The sequence below is a fragment of the Brienomyrus brachyistius genome, unplaced genomic scaffold (genome assembly GCF_023856365.1).
Source record: "Brienomyrus brachyistius isolate T26 unplaced genomic scaffold, BBRACH_0.4 scaffold59, whole genome shotgun sequence".
Lineage (NCBI taxonomy): Eukaryota > Metazoa > Chordata > Actinopteri > Osteoglossiformes > Mormyridae > Brienomyrus > Brienomyrus brachyistius.
Window position 1 is genome coordinate 528416 of NW_026042334.1, and position 19062 is coordinate 547477.

Consider the following 19062-nt stretch of genomic DNA (forward strand, 5'->3'; position numbering starts at 1 on the left):
AAAAGACAGTCTGCAAATAGGAAATTCAGCTTAGGTATATCATAGGTGGCCATGACTGGGGCCAGGTGATGGTCATGTCTCATTCTACCAGGCAGTGGGCAATCAGAGGATGATGATGTGAATACCTGTATGGTGTAAATCAACCTGTGAAACACCCAAATGATAACACCGTCGACAGGAAGTACAGTCGCCCCAGCCGCTCATACCGCCAGGTGTATCACGGTGGGTCACATTCTGCATACGCTTGCTTATTTCCCAGAAATCTCATGGCAGCAGAAGGTTAAGGTTTGCCCCTGTAGAAGCAGAGGCGGACACTGATAGTACAAAACTGATTTTGCCTTTTATTTTTTTTTTTTGTCTTCCTACTCTTTCCTGATGATGACATCATGGCCTCTTAATTTTTTTTTTTCTAAATAGCCCAGTGTTTTTTTTTATGGTTTAATGAGTGTAGGGGGGCTCCAGAACTGGGCTTCCCTCACCCCCATTGCATCAGCTTCAGTTTGTTGTGTATGTATTACTGTTGAGGCTTAAAATAGGCCATCGCTGGTGGAGTGGAGGGAGGGGGGTGTGGGGGGGGCATGCAGTCAAACACGCGTCCTTGACTTCCAGCTCGCCTCTGGCCTCTGTTTTCCTTAATCCTGTGCTTGTACACGGTATGGGAACACATACTAACAACACGCGTGGCAGACCCTCTTAACATTAACCTCTGTCGTTGCAAGGAATTGATGTTCAAGCCAAGGATTATGAGATGGCCGGGAAACCCCACGACAGCATACTGTAATCTTAGGGAAGCAGAGTCATCACTAAAGGAAGGGACTGATTCATCAGAATGTGTATTTTTATTTTTTATTTGTTTATAGCAACAGTAATATTTTTATGAGATCTCTTTTCGGCATGGGGACTGTTCTTTAAAGGGGATATACAGTATGGTTAAAAAATGCAGTAGAGATAATTATGGAAAAATGTTCCAAGCAGAGTGGTGATTGTCGTGGTAAGGAGTGAGAGTCTCTTTGGTGTCAGACTCCCTGGGCTTTGTCTGACCTGCCAGCTGAGCGCTGCAGAGTCAAATCAGGGGTTAACAGCAAGCCGCGCACATGCACCAGCGCATGCACAGTCACACGAGGCTCCCCCGCAGCCTGGCGTGTAAGGGGGGGGGGGGGAGGAGGGGAGGAATACAGTTGAGCGTGTGTGTGTGTGTGTGTGTGTGTGTGTGTGTGTGTGTGTGTGTGTGTGTGTGTGGCAGAGGGAGGGCTGGTGGGAGGAAGCAGGAGCAGCCTGAGCATGCGATTGTAGCGCCCGAGCGAGACGGGTCTTACAGGGAGCGGAGCTGTTCGGTGGCAGTGCTCGACGGCGTGAGGAGCGGAGGACAGAAAGGGGGGAAGGAAGGAGGGCAGGGGCACTTGGGCCGTTTCCACTTTGCGCAACGATTCCGAACTGCCTCAGCAACGTCAGGGCAAAGTGATCCGATAATCCCCCGCTGACCTGCAGTACCCTCTAGGCCTTATTCAATTCAGACAACTAAGGTAACCTCTGCTTTTTATATTTTAATTTTGTTTCGTGCTTCCATGTGGTGGAGTGTGGGAGTTTGTGTTCCATCTATCGTGCTTGAGTGATTGTGTGTGGACGGGGCCGTGAGCTTGTGATTTGTCCAGTGACTGAGAAACCCCCGCAGAATTCGATCGTGAGTAGAAGAGGTAGTAATGTAGGTTTGTAAAATGGGTTTTTGGATTCTGAAGACGCCTAGTCAGCAGGTCCTGTTGGCTAACCGCACTTAGATTCTACGCGGCAGATTTGCCAAACCGCCTGACGTGCGCTGAAGTTTCGCGGCGTAATGGAGGTCGCGTACCGTGACACCCCATTGGGGTGACTTCAGGAAAGTTGGTGGCAGGTCGGGAGAAACACGAAACTCGTGACCAGCATCATCCTTACTTCAGCATGCATGGTCCAGGCAGTGATCATCTGGGGGGGGAGGGATTATATTTTCATGTGAGGTAGTGGAAGTTCACCAAGTTTTACCTTGGCTGACATGCAAGTGCCGCTTGTTTTAACAGCTCCTCACTCACCCAGACCGGAGTTCGCTCACCATTGGCTCCCCCTCTTGGAGTTTTTTCCCAAGCTTTCCGAACGGTGCTGTTTACACGTCTGCGAGTCTGTGTTTTTCCTCATACAGCCCCCGACTCCCAAGTGGCCGAAGCAGAACAGAAGCGCTGAGGTGGCTCGTTTAGTTGTTCAGGTCCCTCGCACGTGTTGGTTTGGGACTGGGACGAGCGGGGGGGCAGTGGGTAGGATCTTGTTCCCGTAACTGTGGATGTAATTGTGGCCTCGATTTCAAGGGAAGGCCGGGATAAATCAGGGTTTCTCTCCGAATCGCAGGTTACGCTCCCCCCCCCAACCCCCCACCCCAAAGCATTATTGGGCTTCTCCAGTTATACCTTTGTTCATCCTCTTATAAAGTTCCCTTATTGTTTACTGCAGAGCTTATCTCCGCAAATTCACTTTTAAATAAATGATGATAATCCAAAAAAAAACTGAAAGCACTCTGTACTGTGCAAGACGAGTCACTGCTATAAGCGCACTGCTCACGAGTCAGCGACTGACAGCCCCGTTCGGTGGAATTGCTTCGCTCTCACCATTTTCTCTGTTGAATAATGGATCTTACGGCGCGTGGTGCCTGGCCTCTGCATGGAATCTAAGCTTACGGTCCATGTGTTATGTGCTTTCTAATACAAGACAGGAAAAGGAAACGTTTTCCCACTTATTTAAAATTTTACGTAGTAAATGAGCTGACTTTCCGGGCCAAGATCCCGAAGTGTATCCGGTGAGCCGTGCCTTTTAGAAATTCATTAATTTCAGTCCAGCTTCTGTAACAGAGAAAAGTTGCATAGAAAAGTCATACAGGAATGACTTTGCAACACCACAGAGCACATTCAGGCTGAGGAAAGCTTCTTCTGATTAGGGACGTTCGGTTAAAGGAATGTTTGGCTTCCGGTCTGAAAGGCACCATACACACCTGTGGTTCCGTTTGGGGAAACCTGGTTCTACAGTCTGGTCCATTATGTTTCATGCAGTGACCTTTCGCTGAAGCTCACACGGGGTAAATGTGCTGCCTGGCTCCATGGCATTTTGACCTCTTCGGGGCTCTGAACCTGCAGCCTTGAGGGTTTTAGGCCCAGAGGTGGATTATTCCCAAGCGGGCAGCCTTTGACGAGGCCCCTCTTCATCCAGGTTAATTGTTCAAAGATACGCAAAGCTTTGCAAATACAATTAGCTCATTCAGCCACCCCTCCCTCAGTTTTTAGTGTTCAATAACATTACATTCCCTGGAAACTGCTATACAGTCCTATAGAGTTAAAACATGATGTGATTCAGTTTATTAAATTACTATGGTTTGTCCCCAAGTGATAATGTCATATAGACAGTCAACATTGTTTTTATGGCCTTTTATGAACAAGGACAGATGGCTGAGTGCCTGTTTTCTGAAAAGGAACAACGTCTTTTTGTTTATTAGATTATCAGATTTGTAAGGTCAGTGTATCACAGTGTCCTCCCGCCCACCCCTCAGGTAAAATTAATTACTTAGCATGTGTCTATTACAGTGGTTTTCCCAAGAGTGCAGTTGGCCCAGGGCAGATGTTATTCCCTGTCTCTCACCCCCTACCCATGTTATTCCCTGTCTCTCACCCCCTACCCATGTTATTCCCTGTCTCTCACCCCCTACCTATGTTATTCCCTGTCTCTCACCCCCTACCCATGTTATTCCCTGTCTCTCACCCCCTACCCATGTTATTCCCTGTCTCTCACCCCCTACCCATGTTATTCCCTGTCTCTCACCCCCTACCCATGTTATTCCCTGTCTCTCACCCTCTACCCATGTTATTCCCTGTCTCTCACCCCCTACCCATGTTATTCCCTGTCTCTCACCCCATACCCATGTTATTCCCTGTCTCTCACCCCCTACCCATGTTATTCCCTGTCTCTCACCCCCTACCCATGTTATTCCCTGTCTCTCACCCCCTACCCATGTTATTCCCTGTCTCTCACCCCCTACCCATGTTATTCCCTGTCTCTCACCCCCTACCCATGTTATTCCCTGTCTCTCACCCCCTACCCATGTTATTCCCTGTCTCTCACCCCCTACCCATCAGTTCCTGTCTGGAGATGCTGTGTCACCAGGCCACCTACACCCCGCTTTCCCCCGTCACACGCAAGAGCTACACCCTGCTTTCCCCCGTCACACGCAAGAGCTACACCCTGTTTTCCCCGTCACACCCAAGAGCTACACCCTGCTTTCCCCCGTTACACCGGGCTGCCTACGCCCCGCTTTACCCCGTCACACACAAGAGCTACACCCCGCTTTCCCCCGTCACACCCAAGAGCTACACCCTGCTTTCCCCCGTCACACCGGGCTGCCTACGCCCCGCTTTACCCCGTCACACGCAAGAGCTACACCCCACCGTCACACTGAGGCTGAGCCCTCTTTGACTGGTCTGGGAAGATGCTGGGAGTCGGCTTCCCTCTTCAGATCTGCTGAGCTCTTTCTCTGCTTTTCTGGGCTATTCTCAGCAAAAGACTGACATCTGAAGTGCTTCAAGGTATCCGATTAAAGTTCCTGCTCATAGAAATTTAGCTCCCTGCGCATTTATGGTATTATTGCAGGGTCTTTGTTAGTACACTCTTGCTTACCCTTATGGTGTCCTCATCAATCAGGGACTTTAACCATATGAGAACCAACTGAAATGACATTCGGAAACCAGCACCGGTCAATCCGGATGAGAAGCCTTTCGGCGGAGGGCTCCGAAGTCTTCAGACCAACAGTGAAATCTGTTCGATGTACCCCGCCAAAAAAATGAATGTTGCACAAGAATATTTTTGTATTATTTAGGAGGCATTTTATCTGAAATATGGTTGAGAAAGCAGGAACAGTTTAACAATTGCAACTTGGTTCTTGCTCAAGGGCCCAGTGTTGAAATCCCTCTGCAAAGCCTAGGATTTGAACCAGTGACTTTCGAATCACGGGTATAGGCTCCTATCCAGCTGAGCCACACAGGCCCCAAGTAAGTCCCCGCCCCTTCTCAGCTTCTCCCCATTCTCTCCTCATGGTTTAGGTAGTACTTTTCTGAAATGAATGATAATGAAACTAATAGCTCTGATCCATCTTCGGCATAGAGATTGACCAGTGTCTCTGTCCTGCTCGCAGCCCCTCAGCACTCCTGCACCCTGGTCCTGTAGGCATGACTTCCGTGAAAGTTAAGTCAGGGCTCCTTAAGCCAGGTTAGGTCACCAGGCATGCGACATGCAACTTTTTAAGTACCTTTCTTTTGATCGTCTTTCCTGGATTTCTTTACTCTTTTGCTAGATAGTCAATTTGATATGCAACCAGAAGGTTGTAGGTTCAAATCCCTAATTGTTGGTACCTTAAATAAGGTACTTAACTGGAATTGTCTAAAATATACAGCTGTACTATATAGTGCTGAGATCTGACCCACATGACATAAAAATACTTTTCACCATGAAAAAAAAACCTTTAAGTACGGAAATTACACAGAGAAGCTGTTAAATATTGAATTATTAATCAATTAAATACATTTTAAAAAAACTATACGTGGAGAATGTTTTTAGGAAGGACTTAGACTGCTCCCACAGTGTTGCCGTTAATGAACTGTAACAGAAATGTAGCATAGCTCACTGCTATTTGTAACTTCAGATCCCAGTGGGGTCTCTGTTGTTGTACAGTATTTAGCCTAAATTATGTCTAAAATACACATCTGTATAAATTATCTTGAAAATGTACCCTCTAAGTTGCTTTCTACAAAAGTGTTCAAATGGTAATGATAGCAGATGGGACAGGGTCTCCCCTGCCTCGTGCCCTCTGGTTCCAGGGATAGGTTCTTTGCTCACTTGTGGTTCCAGGGCTAGGTTCTATGCTCACTTGTGGTTCCAGGGAAATGTTCTATGCTCACTGTGGTCATGTAATGGTTATAGAAGGGGGGTGGAGGGTGATGATTATGATGAAGATAATTATTATTGGAGCAGTTTGAACTACCAATCAGGCACGTAGCCAGCAACAAAAATGACGAGTTATGGTCGGCAAAATATGAGGAGCAGGACGCCCCCACCCCCGAAAATTATTTCTAGCTAAACACCCACTGCAAAGGTCAGCCAAGGCTGCGGTTAAGGTGAAGAGATGGTCCCAGATGACTCCCAGAATCCCATCTGTTTCCCTCTCTGCTATTACGACAAGCTTTTGCATGGTTTTGGTCCCCCGGCGTAACGTTGGGTCTCTAGCAAGCGAAGCGGCCTCATGATTGTCTTTTTCAAGAGGATGGTTTTTCTTTTAGTTTTCATGTTTTTTTTGGGGGGGCCGGCAATGTAGGTGGGTACATCAGTTTATCGCCATGAAGTCCTCATCAATCAGAACCTCTCCAAACCATTCTGGAGAAATGAAAATCCATTCTCCAGATGAGCAGAGCAAACGGTTTACAGAACAGCATGCAAAAGGCCTTTATTTGTTGTTCTATGATTGGTTACATGGTGATTCAGAATATCTTCCAGGACTCAAAGTCCCATGTGGCTCTGTTTTTTATTTATTTAAATCTGAATGTATCATCATGATTACAGTTGAAGCATGGGAACATCAGAGTGCTGCCTTATAACAAGGGCATCTCCCCAGGCTGCCCCTCTAGACGCCACTCCAGTCCGGATACTCCCGCATGAATCGCCTGGCTCTGGGCCAACGTGTTGTCATAGGCACAACAAACATTTTTTATTTATTTCTTTTTATTTTTGTTTAGGAATGTACGTGGAATCTGATGTCATCTCCATATCTTCATTTTTCGCTTTCTTCCAAACGTATACAGGCATTCAGCCAAAAATATGCGTTTATTTATAGGGAAGTACAGTTTTTCAATGCAGAGCAATGCTTGAGATGAAAATACATGAGACCTCGGTCAGCTTTCCTTTCATCACCCTACGCCAAAAGCCGATTTGAGGAGCTCATTAAAATTCCAGCCCGGGCTTCTTTGTGTGGATTCTGGTGCTGGGACCTGAAGCGGTGTAGCTACCTGGTGCGTCATTAGCACTTTTTTTGTTATGCATTTTGTTAATTTTGGGTTGGGGCGGCATGGTGGTGCAGTGGTTAGCACTGTTGCCTCACATCTCTGGGACCCGGGTTCAAGTCTCCACCTGGGTCACATGTGTGTGGAGTTTACATGTTCTCCCCATGTCATCGTGGGGTTTCCTCCAGGTACTCCAGTTTCCCCCCACAGTCCAAAAACATGCTGAGACTAATTGGAGTTGCTAAATTGCCCATAGGTGTGCATGCGTGAGTGACTGGTGTGTGTGTGCCCCCTGCGATGGGCTGGCCCCCCATCCTGGGTTGTTCCCTCCCTCATGCGCACTGCTTCCGGGATAGGCTCTGGACCCCCTGTGACCCAGTAGGATAAGCAGTTTGGAAAATGGATGGGTTTACTGATCCCTTATTTACATGCATCATTCCTTTACCAGTGTGCAGGAACAACCTCTGTAGAGACTTCTGGAAAGAACTGGTCTTGTAGAGGTTCTCAGTAGTCAGATTTCTCTGTAGATATCCATGCTGTTCGTTTACCACTAACCCCTGGTTCGTACTTGTATACATGCGGTACCTTGATCCATCCTTGATATATTTTAATCAGTCCACATTGTTCTTTCAGTTACTGGATGGACTTTGTACCTCCCTGATGAAGTTACCATAACATGAAACGGTACAGACATTAGTGTCATATTGAATTTTCCGAAAGGCCACAGGTATTTTCTGCACCTTACAGTGATTCATATAATTCTTAAAGGCGTGAGTAATGCCCGGAATCAGGGGCTGGTCATGTTGCCGTGGTGAGCGAACAGCAACCCTGCGCCTACAGGGTGACCTAGTTGGTGAAATCCAGCTTGCCCTTGTGAGACTAAATATCTCGTTAGTGTTACTTAGAGGGCCAGCTGGGTGAGTAAGGGAGCGTATTGTTGTAGGGATGGGCAAAGCTGTGATATTGTCAGGTTGTGCTGTTCGTCTGATAGCTGGGTTAAAATGGTGATATGGCCATCGTGTCCCTGCTTGTGTTACTTGTGTTAAATAAAACCTTTTGTTGTGTAAACCCTCCTGCCCTACCCAGTAGCAATCCTCTGCCCCCTTCCAAATCAAAAATTAACCTTGCTTTATTACTTGCAACAGGCTGGGATTGTTTTTTTGATCCTGTCCTAATCTCCTAAACCCACTTACTAATGCTTCCGATGAAGCAACAGATTGTCATTCGCAAAGTGGCTTTGAGACTGTGGAATCTGGATGGTATTTTCCACTCTCGTGTAAATAATGAAACGCATTCTTGTGTTTAGAGGCAGTCAGCACACGCACTTGTGACAAGACCACCAGGACACAACGGAGGGGGTTTAAGAAGCGTCCGTTTAAATGAGCGTGAGCATCTCTAACCGAGATGGTTTTGCCTACTACATTAATACTACTTAATACAGCTGACATGATGGTGGAGTTTGTGGCTTGTTCACCAATCTGTGATCTGTGGAGGGGTTTAATGTAGAAGGCATAGTTTCAAGTCCTAACCACTCCCCCGCCAAACCCAAAAGCCCTCTCTAAATAACTCCACCACAGCTCCATCCATCTCCACTTCCATGTTGAGAAGCACCCCTCAGGGCTCTGGATGAACTTCTCAACGGAAGCAGCAGGAAAATCCCGAGCTCGCAGGAACTGAAATGTCACAGGCTTTAGATAATGTGCCTGTTATGTGGTGCATGTTGCTCTAATGGGTTCTGCCCAATGAGGGGTCGTGTTGGAACGGCAGCCATCGCTGTTTAGGGCTGTTTGATGCCCTTCAGAACCTTTTTCACGGTCAGATAAAGTAACGGAAAAAGGAAAGAATGTTGTTGAATCTGCGTTAGCATCTTCTACGCTGCGAAATACAAAAGCTCCGCCGTGTTATTTTTCTGATCAATCTTTCAGATTAATTGACAATCGATTGCTTTGTATTAGAGGACTCCTGTGTAAATAAGGCCACAGGTATTGCATACATTGTGTCCAGTAAACAAGGTACAGTTTTCACTTTGATTTTAGCCTCCTATTCCTTCCTCTGACTAGAAAAACACCACCTGTTTGGTTCTCACATCCACCAGTGGTCTCCGCATTGAAAATTCAAATGGTTGCTCATTCACGTGACTGGAAGCTCTCGGGGGGGGGGGGCATCTGCTGAAATATAGCGGGTACCGGGAGACGTGTCGCGCCTTCAGAGAACTTCAGTATTCACGCCGGCGACCCCAGCGAGTGCGAGGCGATGGTGATCGGGTTACCAGGGAAGAGATGTACAGTACGGGCTTATTAAACCTGGCAGTGGTGACAGCACGATGTATCTGAGCCAGGAAAATCGATTGCAGCTGAATATCAGCACATTTTCTTCAGTGAGTCGGGCTGGTGAGCATCTACTGCAGTCGTTCATGCATCCAGGCACTATGTGCATATTAAAGCTATGAAATGTACATCATCCTCAGCTGGGAATGCCATAATGAGCAGAATAGCCCCTGAATTTCCATGGTATATGTTTAACGCAGAATATATTAGCTATATAATTATGTTTTTGCTTTTTATATTTAATAATTTAATTTAATAATTGCTCTTCTTGTCACTTTTGTTTTAATGAGCTTTGGACCTTATGCTTACAGTGGATGTCAGTATTTGGCACTGCTGCCTTACACCACTGGGGTTGGGGGTTCGAAGCCCACTGGCTGCCTTATGTATACAGTTTGCACTGCAGTCTCCCTGTGCTGTGTGGGTTTATTCTGGGCACTGCAGTTTTCTCCCAAAGTCAGGTTCTCTAAAACTGCCTGCAGTTAATAATTGCGTTTGTACAGTAAGTTTGCGCGTGTGCCCCCGCACTGGCCCGGCATCGCATGTGGACTGCACCCCAGCTTTCTCAAACCCAGAATAAACTCGACCCCCCCCCCCCCCCCCCCATCAACCTGTCCTGAATAAGAAGATGAATGGATGACAGAAGTAATTTAATAGCCGAGTTCCAGCAAGAAATGGTTAAACGCTGAATTACCTTTCGATTCAAATTAAAAACATGCGGAAGATTTTTTTAAGGAACATCTCCTCCCACACGCCATGATGCCGGCAGTAATGAGCTGTGGCTGAACGCACTTAGTGCAGAGCAGATTTGAGCACATAAAGAAACTGCTAAAGTGCCTTGAAGAGAACATTATAAATAGCCAGGGTGCCGTCAATCTGAAGGATATTCCGGTACAATTAAAAAATATATAAAGTTAAATTACAGCTTATATTGGCCATGAAACAGGCAGCTTTAGATTACTTAAATTACCTACTCTGAATCTGCGCAAAAATATATTTCTTTTCCTGTGTGACCTCAGCCATCCACACTTTAATTTTGGGAGTGTTGTACTGTAGTTTAAAACCGCCATAGACAATCATATCCAGGTTCCATACTTCAGAATGATTAAACCCTGGAGCTGTGTACTGTCCGTAGGTGACAAGGACGGTGATAAATCGCGGAGGTCGGAATCTACGTCAGGAGAATTCCGGGCTGCAATCAGCAGCCAGCGGCAGTATGCAGACTCTCGGCAAAATTACGCCGATGCAAAGCGATTTTTATTCTATTCTGCTTTCAGACAGGAATTTCTGCAGTTCATTCACCAATCAGTGTGCCCTCTGCATAGAGATGCTAAAATAACAGGCCTTAGATGAATAATGAACAACATCTGACTGGAGACTAATTCCTTCCGCTACTCTATGCTACAACAGGAAAGACTCTGTTCCAATGGTCATCGCTCTTCCTGGCCGCATCTGGCACCAAGATCAGGGTTTGTTATACTGTATGTGTGCATGGATGTCAGAGGGACATGGATGCCCTGAGAGATTCAGGGGCCCCAGTACTGTATTGGGGCCCCAAAATCCGCCAGAATTTCATCCCTCCACACGGGTAATGCCTGAAAATTTAACCCCAAGGATTGCTTTTCTGGGGGAAAATGGCAGGTTACTCTCCCAGTCTTGAGGCTGTGAAAGGAAGCTCATTTGTGCTTCCCTTAAATTGCAGTGTTTGGCAGGGCTGTTTGGATGACATCATAATCCTGGGGTCTGTTGTAAAATTGTCAGTTAGCTCTGCTGTCTTCAGGGCTACAAAAAGAGCAACAAAGCAATCGGCAACGCATCCCTGCAACCTCTAATTTGTTTCATCACTTTGGCAGCCTCTTGAACAAAAAATTTTACTTTTTTTTTTTTTACACATGATGAAATGAATTTTTCACCTCTATAGGAGCTCACCTCTTCTCAAGTTAATGCTCATAGCCATTTTCATGAGGCGTAATATTCCAAATTAATCGCAAATGGGCCCAATCAAGGATGGTGCAAAAACTATCTACAGCCCTGAAAATGGTGCCTAAATAATGATGATGGCCCTCGCACACTGCAGTTGTGCTTATGACTGAGTTCTCGAGCTGCTTAATGTACCCTAATACTCTTCATGCACATCTCAAATGAGTAAATGTGAATAAGATAATGAAAGGATATTTCTGCGTGCAAGAAGATGACACAGGTGTACGATGTAGGAGTACGGGCAGATCTCCGGACAGACACCACCGTGACATGTGTGTACATGGACAGGTGCAGAAAAGCGATATTTTACAAGGCGAAAATGTCAGTTTTTACCATTTCTCGGGGAGAAGAGCAACTGTCCTTTGAGGCATCTCCCATGTCTGTGACATCATCTGACTCAAGACGCAAACACAGAGCAAAGGCTGTTTGACATGTCAGGAGCTCAAAACCTTTAGCCGGGTTTGATTTCATCTCAGCGCTCCGAAGAAAGAGATTGGACCCCTGGGATGCACCACTGGAGGAGATAATGCTGTTGTTTCCAGTATCCCCCATTGCTCCTAATACTATATGTGGCATTTACATGTAGTTGTGATTTTACATGTAGTTGTGATTTTACATGTAGTTGTGATTTTACATGTAGTTTTGTGCTACGGAGTTTGGTTTTTTCATCAGTGTTTGGTCGTTTTGACCGCTTTGGTTACGGAATATCAGGCTCGCCCTCGTTATCTCACTCCCGTTAGGTACACAAAGGCAGAGGCTGGGCCATTTAGCACATTAAACTGGTACAAACTGGTTGTACAGTTGGACTTTACTGGTGCTGTTTATTTCCCTTCATCTGAGCACCTTAATTATGTAACCCGGCCAGTGGGAAAACCCACTCCAAGCAATAACATTGTGTTTTCCAGTCGCCCTCTGACGACATGATGTGACGACATGATGTGACGACATGATGGGGGGGGGGGAAACACAGGTGTGTGCTGCCTCCCTCATTGGCACTTCCAAAGAAGCGTGAAAATAGGGGGGCGGGGGTGGGGGGGGCAGAGCAAGGGGCTTGAGTCCACCGTTATTAATACTCCCCCTAAGTGCCTTTCCCCAAGACTTTAATAGCCCCCCCAACCATCTCTGCATTAATATCCCCGGTATCTGTGCTAAGCATGACATGGCTATCGGTGTACGTGAAAATCAACATATTATATAGCTCTCACATAAGCATCATTTCCTGCCATATTAGTGCAGTTACACTGGGCTTATTTAACAACACCCAATGGGATTTACTGTGATGTAAATGAAAGAAAACCAAGATTCAGGTGTAAACATTCAACCACTGCAATTGATTTTATTATTCATGGGCTCCCATAGTAACCACCCAGTGTTAAAAGTACCTCTTAAAGCAACGACAAGTAGTATCACAGTGAAATCTTACTGAACTTTTATTACAGAGAAAAAAAATTCACTCTCCCTTCCATGAAGTTGTTTATGTACCACAGCATTTCAAAGCTATACATTTATATAGGATTCCCTTAAAAATTGGTTTTAATAATTCTGTTGTTATTGTGATAAAAAAATGAATGTAATGTACACTTACATATCCTTTCATTGGATCTTTTTGGCACAGTGCCACAGAAATGGGATTATGGCATGAACAAAACATTGTATAGGGGTTGGGGGAGTATGGAGAGGTTTTTATGCCAGTGTCTTTTATGGGACCCCGGGTTAGAAGATGGTGAAGAAGGGAGCATGTGTTCCAATGGTGGGTCAGAACTGTATGCTGGCCCACATAATGTCAGCGGGTACAACAGTCACTCATAACTGAGCAGATTTGGTAAAAGGAAACGCAAGACCGTTGAACACAGATTGTAATAATGCCATGCCCTTAGCAGAGGATAAGATCTCGTTAACATAATTGTGAAAGATTTTCATTCATTAACTCTGCCGGCTGACTTTCATTTATTGACTAAATGGGTATCATGACTCTCATTTGAGTGTTACCTTCGTTAATAGTGTTAAATAAGGGATATTTTTTAAATCATCCGAAGTTTGGTCACGAATCGTCAGAGACTCACGATCCACGTGCTGCATGACCTCCTAAAAAAACATGTATGACAAGATGATTCATCGAGCCCAGATAAGGCGACAGATCGAGCTTGATCGTGTGCAGGGACTGACCTCAGTGTTGTCACACAGGATGAATGATCTGTGCTTCAGCCTTGCCTGGATCCTTGCTGTAACTAATTTGTGGCATGTCTCCGGTTGGTACTTCAGAATCGCATTCGGGATTTGTATCCCTTAAAGTTCTAGGATTAGCACGATAGCACTGTCAACCCCAAACAGGTAGACTGACTGTGCTTATTGTAAAAGTGTACGCACTGCTACACACTACAGGCTGTTTTATTTATCATTTTCTGGGCTCGGTTCCAAGCTGCCTGGCAGAGCCCTTCTTTGGCAGGTGAGGGCTGCGATTTCTGGGAAATGTTTGGAGGGTTCGTACCCTGTCCCATTACTAAGACAGCAGGGTGATAAGGACCTTAAAAAAATGCAAGGCCACGTGTCGTCAGTCCTGCAGTCACCGATGTCGATGACGGATGGAATCTTACAATGTTTATTTTTTTCGTCTGTTTTGGGACAGATATATTAGCTAACTACCTTCACAAGAGGGGGAGGGGGGGAAAACACGCAGCAACTTGTTTTTGATCTCCTCAATGCTGGACGTGACCCGTCGAGTAACGTAGAGATGAGCCTTGAATTGAATTGGCTGTTCAGTCACGAGTAAGTGTCACATTTTAAGGCAGAACGCTGCGGTGCTTCATTGCCGCAAAGCAGCTAGACGATTCTTCATCTCATTTTGCAGGCGGCTTTAGAAAAATCAAAAGCCTGCACGCTACTTCCATTGCCTCTGTCAGCAGCCATTCAGGGAAACGCTGTTTCCATAACAACGGCAGTATACTTACCCTGCATTCCTTGTGAGTTACATATTACACTTATGCAGTATACTGCATTCATTGTTATGTTAATTAAGAGCCAGTTGACGGTAATTTGCATTACATTTATTTACTATTTACCTACTAGGAGGCGCTTTTGTCCAAAGAGATGCACACATGGGAGAACATTCAGATAAGAGTGCAGAGTTACGCAGCCTCCAGTGAGCAGCCGGGATGGAGTCTTGCTCAGCGGCCCAGTGGAAACACGATGACTGTGGCAGCCACTCTGCAGCTTGAGAACTTTATTTTCTGCTCATTTGCGATACACTGCACCCACTGCAGCGAAGGGGTACGAAAATGTCATGAGAGCTTATTGTTTTGAAGTCAGCTTTGGCTACATTAAAAGTGAACAATGATTCCAGTTCACGGTATTCCAGGAGATGTTGTAGATGACGGTTTTACATTTCCGGATGGTTCTGTGTACTCATTCGACTTATTGTATTGGCTAAATATAGAAGCGGGTGTGTAACTTGTAAGACACCTGACTTTACCTGTTCTGGAAGGTGAACTTTCCTCATGGCAAAGACCAAATTAAAATTAAAACTCTGAAGAAGCTTATAATAGTCCAGCAGGTTTATTTTTTATGTGGATGTTCCTTTATTGCAGAGAGAACGTCGACCCCATTGAGAGGCTCACTTACCTCGGCAGCGAGATTCATGTCTCTGGTGACTCTCCCTCAATAGACGGATTAGGAGAGCTTGGGGGGTCATGAGGTCACTGGAAAGGGGTGTGTGGTGCTCTCAATATCTTTATAAGAAGATGAAGGTTCAAGTCTTTAGAGTCTTGGTGCTCCCTGTCTTGCTGTATGGCTGCGAGACATGGACGCTACGCAATGTGTGTGCCCTGTAGTGGGATGGGCTCCGGACCCCTGCCACCCTGCGAAGGATAAGCAGGAACAGTAAATGCAATAGAGAGAGAGATTTTGAGTAGAAGTATTTTCATATGAGTACAGACTATGCTAATCGGCTACGTCTGCCAGTATAGATATCATATTCTTTAAATCACAAAGTAACACTGAAAGTCTATGAATCTGTAGCAGTAGGTGACTGTTGTCGGATGTTTGCTTTCATTTCGGCATTTCTGTGCCAGCGGGAATCTTTTGATCAATACTTAAAACTGTGGCCGTTTTGACCTTTAAAGAATATTGACATGCGGGTTTCTTCCTTCCCGCTCTCTTTACGCCTTTCCCTTTGACAAATGGGGTCTGTAGAAGGTCACAGGTGGACAGGGAGCCACATGGGGCAGCATCGTGCCGTTTCACGCGCCAAACTGACTGCATTACCCGACTGGGTGTGAGAGACTTGGGATTTTGGGTGAAGGGTCTTCTTCCGGCTCAGAGCTCTTTAAAGACCATCCACTCCTTCCTCCACGCATGCTGTCGCCCCCCAACTCTCACCTGTGGAGCTTATCCAATGAGGACACATTCCTTCACAGTGGCATAGCAACCATACCCACAGGCCGTGATAATTCATCACTGGCAGTAAGGGCTGTTTGTACGTGGTTAAACCCTAATCCTTCCAAACCAAACTTAAATTCTGTCTCCAGACGTGCTAATTCCATAGATCTAATTAAAAACCAATAACTGTAAAGTCGGGTGTTATCCAATCAAATTACTATGCATATTCATTAAATCTAGGCAAGAATTAATGTCGCCTCTCCCTCCGCAGGAAGGATAATTAATCAAAAAGTGCTTTTCTCAGTAGGAAGCTGACCCAGGTTTTGGAGTGAACCCAGCCATCTGATCTGTTAGTTTTGGACTAATTATGATACTATGGGGCAGGTGGTGACTCCCCCCCCCCTCCCCCACCCCACAGGTTTCAGACTGACTCCCTGTTCAGCGGGAATGAAGGTTTTAACTGCTGAAGAATTTGAGTAAGGAACAAATATGAATTGCAGCTTATTCATACAGTCCTGCTCCACTGAAAAGAGGCGGTCGGCAGGCAGCAGTTACTGCATGATCTGTCCTTGCCTGGTTTCCTGAGCACTGATTCATTTTGACTTTGCAGTTGTCAGGAGACCTGGATTTGAATCGACACGCTGTGGAATGTTAACACGAGGAACCTTTTTCCTCGTTAAATTCGCAGTGCTCAGATTGTGAAACAAAACTGAGGAGAATCCATCCCCCCCCTCCTCCACCCACCCCCCTTAGCAACGGAAGACCTATCACAAAGCCAGCGGATGGTAGCTGCCGCAGGATCACTAACTACTGCGTACTTCCTGCATTTTCTCGTCCTTCCATCCAACAATTACCATCGCTGTAATTACCAGGAGCATTTATTTTGTACGTAACATTTTTTTTGCCCAGTAAAAGGCTGCATAATGTCCGGAAATAGATTTTCCATATTACTTCCCAAGTCCCCTAATCTAATGTGTCCCGTTACCAGGATGCAGTGATTCAAAATCATATTGGCTCACTGTCTTTACTAAAAAATGAAAATTAAAACATGATTGATGCCGTCAGGTCCTGCTCATAGCTTCAGGTTCCTGCCCAGATTTACAATTAGCATCGTTAATTTAAATTAAGCAGCCAGCCAGAGAACAGACAGTTTTCGCTTTCCTGCTGTGGGCTGCTCCGTTTAAGGTGCTCATTTTTGCTTTATTTTGTACACATCTAGGCTCCTACACATTTACTGGGCGCTTTTACACATCGTAGATAGAGCAGCCTGCTGAAAAAAAGAGTATAAAAAAAAAAAATCAATGCATCTTAGTTCCGCTAGAACATTTCGAAAACATTTCAGCTGTTTCTCACCCCCGATAGGAAGTTTTATACCATAAGAATGCAGACGACCAAATTAAAGAAGAGATTCCTGCTTTAGCCAGCTGCATCATCATTGGCTATTATGGACATTATATGAATGTAACGTCTAAATGTTACTTGTTTTCTCTTGTTCCCTGTTGCACATCTATTTATTTATTTGTATACTGGTAGGTATTCTCTGTACTGGGTAGCTGAATGAATAATCATTCCAGTACACTGGGTGCACATGGTCAGCGCCAAATACGATTTGTAAATAAAAAGATTATATGTGATAGTTGTACTGTACTTTAGCATGCAGAATTAAGTACAGCTTATTCCGCACCTTAGACTGTCACTGTTTGCTAGAGGCCAATGGTGTCATGATAAATTTGGGAATGTACCCTGATGTATAAATTGTACTGGCCACAAGGAGGCACCAGTAAGCAGTCAGGAATTGCTTGAAAACACCTAGTGGCTTGGCTAAAGGCCTGCAAGTATTCAAACCATGTTAATATTTCAATGAGTCACGGGGACAAGAAATTCTGTATGGGGGACTGTGTTACTCAAGAGTATAGAATTAGAAATATGAGCCGACCTTTATGCGATGGAGGTCACAGCAGGACAGAAGACAAGCTAAGTTTTGCTTTTCGCTCTAATTTACCGTATCATATTCCAGCCTTATTCCACTATCTAGGCAAATGGATTATAGATGATGCAAAGTAATGGTGTTATTTAGTTATTTACCGGTAGTTGTAATCCCTTTTTTTACCCCACTGGAACAGACTGCTCCATTAAACTTAGTGCAGTTACAAAAACTTTAATTTCTGCAAAAAGCAAAAAAAAAAAAACAGATTTACTCTATCAGAGTATGTTACACTTGTCATCTATGACAACCATTACTTCACTGCGGTATATTTAAAGGATCTCCTTAAATGAGAAGGGTCTATTGATTTGTATTATTGACCTAAAACACTGTGGGTCCCTTGCGGTTTCATTGAATGGAGCAGCAAGCTGTTTAGATGGACGGACAGACATCGATGACGACTGAGGCCTTCCAGATAGTCCATAGTCTGCAGACTTTCTATAAGACGGGGTGTGTGGCTTCGAGTCGCTTGTCCGGCAGAATGTCGCCACTCTGGGCTGCTTAAGGCCCTCAGTCCAAGTTGATCTGGGGACACAGGCTGCCCCCTCTCTCTGATCCTCACCTGCATCTTGCTTTGGATAAACGGGTTCGCTAAATAAATATAAATGTCAGCTTATACCCTCAGGGTGGTAACTGGAGTTGCTTTAGGAACAGTCCCTTCAGGGAAAAAAAAAAAAAAAACGTTACGTTTTGAAATAAATCCCTGCACTATTTTAGGTGCCCCCCCCCCCCCCCCCCCCCCCCAAGCTACTAATCTGTCTCAGCCAGTTTGTAAAAATACCCTGCATCCATATATTTACAGCACCCCACCTCAAACTCCTGTTCTCCGGTGTGATGCCCTAATAGGGCATAAGAAGAAAGTCAGGTGAAATTTCAGCTGACTCCCCTGCTAAAGATGATTTGGCAACACCCCCACCCCCATTTCAATACTGCGGCAACCGGAATCTTTTGGCGGAGAAAATTCAAGAATATTCAGGAACATTCTGAGCTAAAATAATAAATATGTCTGCAGTTACGGCACGCTGTGAGAAGGTGGTTGTGGTTGTCTCGCGTCTCTTAAGCTTGTTTCTTAAATTTCATTACAGTTTAATCAGTGCAACAAATAAAATAAAAATGGCACAGAATGGCAAATAATTAAGCAAATAATAAAACTCCACATATGTGATAGAAACAAAGCTAGGTTTTAAGCTGAATAACCTCTTAACATTCTCTCATTTAAAGACTCAGCGTGTTTTTCCAGGGAATTCACTCCGCCGCTGGAGATGCATGCTCTGCTTAGATGTGTAGGCTTGACTCCGTGGATCTCGTGCAGCCGTGCAGTTCACGTCGTCATTCTCTGTTCCCA

General features: G+C 45.2%; 1 protein-coding gene across 12 annotated transcripts in view; it reads left to right on the plus strand.

The window, feature by feature from the left end:
- Positions 1 to 1279: 1279 nt before the first annotated feature.
- Positions 1280 to 19062, plus strand: part of LOC125725003 (protein Aster-B-like) — a 100676-nt gene continuing 82893 nt past the window's right edge. For 11 of the 12 annotated variants that reach the window (XM_049001515.1, XM_049001518.1, XM_049001519.1 and 8 more), the window contains exon 1: positions 1280 to 1523. The gene's annotated coding sequence lies outside the window, so the exon portion shown is untranslated. The remainder of the gene's footprint in view (positions 1524 to 19062) is intronic. The other variant, XM_049001532.1, reaches the window with a different exon arrangement.